Here is an 8,115-nt window from a genome sequence, read left to right on the forward strand (position 1 = left end):
ACAAGTAACATACAAAGGTAAACCCATCAAAATCACAGCAGACTTCTCAACAGAAACATTAAAAGCAAGAAGAGTGTGGGGTGAGATCTTCCGGGCACTGAATGAAAATAACTTCAACCCCAGGATACTCCACCCAGCAAAGCTATCATTCAAAATAGATGGAGCAATAAAAGTCTTCCATGATAAGCAGAAACTAAAACAATATGTGACCACAAAGCCATCATTACAAAAGATTCTGCAAGGGATCCTGCACACAGAAAGTGACACCCAACTTAACCATGAAAAGGCAGGCAGCACCAAACCACAGGATAAGAAAAAGCAAGACAGTAGAGAGTAACATCAAGTTAGGTACACACAATCAAACCTTCAAACAACTAAGACAACTAAATGGCAGGAATCACCACATACCTATCAGTACTAACACTTAATGTTAATGGACTTAATTCACCCATCAAAAGACACCGTTTGACAAAATGGATTAAAAAAGAAGATCCAACAATTTGTTGCTTACAGGAGACCCATCTCACCGACAGAAATAAGCATATGCTTAGGATGAAAGGCTGGAAGAAGATTTACCAAGCCAATGGCCCACAAAAACAGGCAGGAGTAGCAATACTTCTCTCTGACAAAGTAGACTTCAAACCTACATTGATCAAATGAGATAAAGAAGGACATTCCATACTAATAAAAGGGGAAACAGACCTAAGGAAATAATAATTGTCAACCTATATGCACCCAATGTCAACACACCCAATTTCATCAAACATACCTTGAAGGACCTAAAAGCATATATTAACTCCAACACAGTGGTCATGGGAGACTTTAACACCCCATTATCATCAATAGATAGGTCATCCAAACAAAAACTCAATAAAGAAATCCAAGATCTAAAATATGCAATAGATCAAATGGACCTAGTTGATGTCTACAGAACACTTCATCCAACCTCTACACAATATACATTCTTCTCAGCAGCCTATGGAACCTTCTCCAAAATAGATCATATCCTAGGGCACAAAGCACGCCTCAGCAAATATAAGAAAATAGAAATTATACCATGCATTCTATCTGCTCACAATGCAATAAAACTAGAACTCAACAACAAAAGTAAAGACAAAAAACATGCAAACAGCTGGAAACTTAACAACTCATTGCTTAATGAACAATGGGTCATTGATGAAATAAAAGAGGAAATTTAAAGGTTCCTGGAAGACAGTGAAAATGAAAACACAACCTACCGGAAACTATGGGACACAGCAAAGGCAGTCCTGAGAGGAAAGTTTATAGCCATGAGTGCATATGTTAAAAAGACTGAAAGATCCCAAATCAATGACCTAATGCTACATCTCAAACTCCTAGAAAAACAAGAACAAGCAAACCCCAAAACAAGCAGAAGGAGAGAAATAATAAAAATAAGAGCAGAAATCAACAAAATAGAAACCAAAAAAACCATACAAAGAATTAATGAAACAAAAAGTTGGTTCTTTGAAAAAATAAACAAGATTGACAGATCCCTGGCAAACATGAAAAAATGAGGAGAGAAAAAAACCTAAATTAGTAGAATCAGGAATGCAAAAGGGGAGATTACAACAAACACAATGGAAATCCAGGAAATCATCAGAGACTACTTTGAGAACCTATATTCAAATAAAATTGAAAATCTAAAAGAAATGGACAGATTTCTAGATACATATGATCATCCAAAACTGAACCAAGAGGAAATTAATCACCTGAATAGATCTATAACACAAAATGGAATTGAAGCAGCAATCAAGAGTCTCCCCAAAAAGAAAAGTCCAGGACCAGATGGATTCTCTGCTGAATTCTATCAGACCTTTAAAGAAGAACTGAGACCAACCCTCCTTAAACTTTTCCATGAAATTGAAAGGGAAGGAAAATTGCCTAACACATTTTATGAAGCCAGTATTACACTTATCCCAAAACCAGGCAAAGATACCTCCAAAAAGGAGAACTATAGGCCAATCTCCTTAATGAACATTGATGCAAAAATCCTCAATAACCGAATTCAACAACACTTCAAAAAGATCAGTGTTCGCTTCGGCAGCACATATACTAAGATTGGAATGATACAGAGAAGATTAGCATGGCCCCTGCGCAAGGATGACACGCAAATTCGTGAAGCGTTCCATATTTTTAAGAAGACATACTACAAGTACTCAATGAGAATTTTATAGAGATGATACTGGATAAGGTCAACCAAAATGTACAGGAGACACTCAAGAAATTCCAAGACAATAAAAATAGAGAATTTGAAAAAGCAAAAGAAGAAATAAAGGAAACCATAGAAGCACTGTATAAACACCAAAGTGAAAGAGAGAACACAATGAATAAATGGATAAATGAACTCAGGACAAAAATAGACAACATTAAAGAAGAAAACTGCCAGGATATGGAAAACCTCAGAAAAAAGAACGAAACAGAACTGCAAAACAAAATGGAAGGCCAATCCAGCAGAATAGAACAAACAGAAGACAGAATCTCAGAAATTGAAGATGAAATGGTAATTAAAGGAAAAACCGAAGAACTATTAATTAAACAACTCAAGACCTGTGAAAAGAAAATGCAAGAACTCACTGACTCCATCAAAAGACCAAACTTGAGAATCATGGGCATCGAATAAGGAGAAGAGGTGCAAGCGAAGGGAATGCGTAATATATTCAACAAAACAATAACGGAAAATTTCCCAAATCTAGAGAAAGATATTCCCATACAGATGCAAGAGGCCTCCAGGACACCAAACAGACCAGATCAAAATAGAACTACTCCACGACATATCATCATTAAAACAACAAGTTCAGAAACTAAGGAAAGAATATTGAAGGCTGTAAGAGAGAAAAAACAAGTAACATACAAAGGTAAACCCATCAAAATCACAGCAGACTTCTCAACAGAAACATTAAAAGCAAGAAGAGTGTGGGGTGAGATCTTCCGGGCACTGAATGAAAATAACTTCAACCCCAGGATACTCCACCCAGCAAAGCTATCATTCAAAATAGATGGAGCAATAAAAGTCTTCCATGATAAGCAGAAACTAAAACAATATGTGACCACAAAGCCATCATTACAAAAGATTCTGCAAGGGATCCTGCACACAGAAAGTGACACCCAACTTAACCATGAAAAGGCAGGCAGCACCAAACCACAGGATAAGAAAAAGCAAGACAGTAGAGAGTAACATCAAGTTAGGTACACACAATCAAACCTTCAAACAACTAAGACAACTAAATGGCAGGAATCACCACATACCTATCAGTACTAACACTTAATGTTAATGGACTTAATTCACCCATCAAAAGACACCGTTTGACAAAATGGATTAAAAAAGAAGATCCAACAATTTGTTGCTTACAGGAGACTCATCTCACCGACAGAAATAAGCATATGCTTAGGATGAAAGGCTGGAAAAAGATTTACCAAGCCAATGGCCCCCGAAAACAAGCAGGAGTAGCAATACTTATCTCTGACAAAGTAGACTTCAAACCTACATTGATCAAACGAGATAAAGAAGGACATTCCATACTAATAAAAGGGGAAATAGACCAAAAGGAAATAATAATCATCAATCTGTACGCACCCAATGTCAACGCACCCAATTTCATCAAACATACCCTGAAAGACCTAAAAGCATATATAAACGCCAACACAGTGGTTGTGGGAGACTTTAACACTCCATTATCATCAATAGATAGGTCATCCAAACAAAAACTCAATAAAGAAATCCAAGATCTAAAATATGCAATAGATCAAGTGGACCTAGTAGATGTCTACAGAACATTTCATCCAACCTCTACACAATATACATTCTTCTCAGCAGTCCATGGAACCTTCTCCAAAATAGATCATATCCTAGGGCACAAAGCAAGCCTCAGCAAATATAAGAAAATAGAAATAATACCAGGCATACTATCTGACCACAATGCAGTAAAAGTAGAACTCAACAACAAAAGTAAAGACAAAAAACATGCAAACAGCTGGAAACTTAACAACTCATTGCTTAATGAACAATGGGTCATTGATGAAATAAAAGAGGAAATTTAAAGGTTCCTGGAAGACAGTGAAAATGAAAACACAACCTACCGGAAACTATGGGACACAGCAAAGGCAGTCCTGAGAGGAAAGTTTATAGCCATGAGTGCATATGTTAAAAAGACTGAAAGATCCCAAATCAATGACCTAATGCTACATCTCAAACTCCTAGAAAAACAAGAACAAGCAAACCCCAAAACAAATAGAAGGAGAGAAATAATAAAAATAAGAGCAGAAATCAACGAAATAGAAACCAAAAAAACCATACAAAGAATTAATGAAACAAAAAGTTGGTTCTTTGAAAAAATAAACAAGATCGATAGACCCCTGGCAAACCTGACTAAAATGAGGAAAGAAAAAACCCCAATTAGTAGAATTAGGAATGCAAAAGGGGAGATAACAACAAACACCATGGAAGTCCAGGAAATCATCAGAGACTACTTTGAGAACCTATATTCAAATAAATTTGAAAATCTAAAAGAAATGGACAGATTTCTAGATACATATGATCATCCAAAACTGAACCAAGAGGAAATTAATCACCTGAATAGATCTATAACACAAAATGGAATTGAAGCAGCAATCAAGAGTCTCCCCAAAAAGAAAAGTCCAGGACCAGATGGATTCTCTGCTGAATTCTATCAGACCTTTAAAGAAGAACTGAGACCAACCCTCCTTAAACTTTTCCATGAAATTGAAAGGGAAGGAAAATTGCCTAACACATTTTATGAAGCCAGTATTACACTTATCCCAAAACCAGGCAAAGATACCTCCAAAAAGGAGAACTATAGGCCAATCTCCTTAATGAACATTGATGCAAAAATCCTCAATAACCGAATTCAACAACACTTCAAAAAGATCAGTGTTCGCTTCGGCAGCACATATACTAAGATTGGAATGATACAGAGAAGATTAGCATGGCCCCTGCGCAAGGATGACACGCAAATTCGTGAAGCGTTCCATATTTTTAAGAAGACATACTACAAGTACTCAATGAGAATTTTATAGAGATGATACTGGATAAGGTCAACCAAAATGTACAGGAGACACTCAAGAAATTCCAAGACAATAAAAATAGAGAATTTGAAAAAGCAAAAGAAGAAATAAAGGAAACCATAGAAGCACTGTATAAACACCAAAGTGAAAGAGAGAACACAATGAATAAATGGATAAATGAACTCAGGACAAAAATAGACAACATTAAAGAAGAAAACTGCCAGGATATGGAAAACCTCAGAAAAAAGAACGAAACAGAACTGCAAAACAAAATGGAAGGCCAATCCAGCAGAATAGAACAAACAGAAGACAGAATCTCAGAAATTGAAGATGAAATGGTAATTAAAGGAAAAACCGAAGAACTATTAATTAAACAACTCAAGACCTGTGAAAAGAAAATGCAAGAACTCACTGACTCCATCAAAAGACCAAACTTGAGAATCATGGGCATCGAATAAGGAGAAGAGGTGCAAGCGAAGGGAATGCGTAATATATTCAACAAAACAATAACGGAAAATTTCCCAAATCTAGAGAAAGATATTCCCATACAGATGCAAGAGGCCTCCAGGACACCAAACAGACCAGATCAAAATAGAACTACTCCACGACATATCATCATTAAAACAACAAGTTCAGAAACTAAGGAAAGAATATTGAAGGCTGTAAGAGAGAAAAAACAAGTAACATACAAAGGTAAACCCATCAAAATCACAGCAGACTTCTCAACAGAAACATTAAAAGCAAGAAGAGTGTGGGGTGAGATCTTCCGGGCACTGAATGAAAATAACTTCAACCCCAGGATACTCCACCCAGCAAAGCTATCATTCAAAATAGATGGAGCAATAAAAGTCTTCCATGATAAGCAGAAACTAAAACAATATGTGACCACAAAGCCATCATTACAAAAGATTCTGCAAGGGATCCTGCACACAGAAAGTGACACCCAACTTAACCATGAAAAGGCAGGCAGCACCAAACCACAGGATAAGAAAAAGCAAGACAGTAGAGAGTAACATCAAGTTAGGTACACACAATCAAACCTTCAAACAACTAAGACAACTAAATGGCAGGAATCACCACATACCTATCAGTACTAACACTTAATGTTAATGGACTTAATTCACCCATCAAAAGACACCGTTTGACAAAATGGATTAAAAAAGAAGATCCAACAATTTGTTGCTTACAGGAGACTCATCTCACCGACAGAAATAAGCATATGCTTAGGATGAAAGGCTGGAAAAAGATTTACCAAGCCAATGGCCCCCGAAAACAAGCAGGAGTAGCAATACTTATCTCTGACAAAGTAGACTTCAAACCTACATTGATCAAACGAGATAAAGAAGGACATTCCATACTAATAAAAGGGGAAATAGACCAAAAGGAAATAATAATCATCAATCTGTACGCACCCAATGTCAACGCACCCAATTTCATCAAACATACCCTGAAAGACCTAAAAGCATATATAAACGCCAACACAGTGGTTGTGGGAGACTTTAACACTCCATTATCATCAATAGATAGGTCATCCAAACAAAAACTCAATAAAGAAATCCAAGATCTAAAATATGCAATAGATCAAGTGGACCTAGTAGATGTCTACAGAACATTTCATCCAACCTCTACACAATATACATTCTTCTCAGCAGTCCATGGAACCTTCTCCAAAATAGATCATATCCTAGGGCACAAAGCAAGCCTCAGCAAATATAAGAAAATAGAAATAATACCAGGCATACTATCTGACCACAATGCAGTAAAAGTAGAACTCAACAACAAAAGTAAAGACAAAAAACATGCAAACAGCTGGAAACTTAACAACTCATTGCTTAATGAACAATGGGTCATTGATGAAATAAAAGAGGAAATTTAAAGGTTCCTGGAAGACAGTGAAAATGAAAACACAACCTACCGGAAACTATGGGACACAGCAAAGGCAGTCCTGAGAGGAAAGTTTATAGCCATGAGTGCATATGTTAAAAAGACTGAAAGATCCCAAATCAATGACCTAATGCTACATCTCAAACTCCTAGAAAAACAAGAACAAGCAAACCCCAAAACAAATAGAAGGAGAGAAATAATAAAAATAAGAGCAGAAATCAACGAAATAGAAACCAAAAAAACCATACAAAGAATTAATGAAACAAAAAGTTGGTTCTTTGAAAAAATAAACAAGATCGATAGACCCCTGGCAAACCTGACTAAAATGAGGAAAGAAAAAACCCCAATTAGTAGAATTAGGAATGCAAAAGGGGAGATAACAACAAACACCATGGAAGTCCAGGAAATCATCAGAGACTACTTTGAGAACCTATATTCAAATAAATTTGAAAATCTAAAAGAAATGGACAGATTTCTAGATACATATGATCATCCAAAACCGAACCAAGAGGAAATTAATCACCTGAATAGACCTATAACACAAAATGAAATTGAAGAAGCAATCAAGAGTCTCCCCAAAAAGAAAAGTCCAGGACCTGATGGATTCTCTGCTGAATTCTATCAGACCTTTAAAGAAGAACTGATACCAACCCTCCTTAAACTGTTCCACAAAATAGAAAGGGAAGGAAAACTGCCAAACACATTTTATGAAGCCAGTATTACACTTATCCCAAAACCAGGCAAAGACACCTCCAAAAAGGAGAACTATAGGCCAATCTCCTTAATGAACATTGATGCAAAAATCCTCAACAAAATAATGGCAAATCGAATTCAGCAACACATCAAAAAGATTATTCACCACGACCAGGTAGGCTTCATCCCAGGGATGCAGGGGTGGTTCAACATACAAAAATCAATAAACGTAATAAACCACATTAACAGAAGCAAAGACAAAAACCACTTGATCATCTCAATAGATGCAGAAAAAGCCTTTGATAAGATCCAACACCATTTCATGATAAAAGCTCTAAGAAAGCTAAGAATAGAAGGAAAGTACCTCAACATTATTAAAGCTATATATGACAAACCTACAGCCAGCATTATACTTAATGGAGAAAATCTGAAAACATTCCCTTTAAAATCAGGAACTAGACAAGGATGCCCACTATCTCCACTCCTATTCAACAT

General features: G+C 36.3%; 2 non-coding genes across 2 annotated transcripts; both read left to right on the forward strand.

Annotated features, from left to right (window-relative positions):
- The first annotated feature begins 2,049 nt into the window (after positions 1-2,049).
- LOC141415151 (U6 spliceosomal RNA) lies at positions 2,050-2,156 on the forward strand. The gene has a single exon (XR_012440165.1). It is a non-coding gene; the product is annotated as a U6 spliceosomal RNA (small nuclear RNA).
- Positions 2,157-4,909: 2,753 nt separating this feature from the next.
- On the forward strand, positions 4,910-5,016 carry LOC141415152 (U6 spliceosomal RNA). Its single transcript, XR_012440166.1, has one exon. It is a non-coding gene; the product is annotated as a U6 spliceosomal RNA (small nuclear RNA).
- The last annotated feature ends 3,099 nt before the right edge of the window (positions 5,017-8,115 follow it).

Source organism: Castor canadensis, chromosome 12 (genome assembly GCF_047511655.1).
Source record: "Castor canadensis chromosome 12, mCasCan1.hap1v2, whole genome shotgun sequence".
NCBI classification, from domain to species: domain Eukaryota; kingdom Metazoa; phylum Chordata; class Mammalia; order Rodentia; family Castoridae; genus Castor; species Castor canadensis.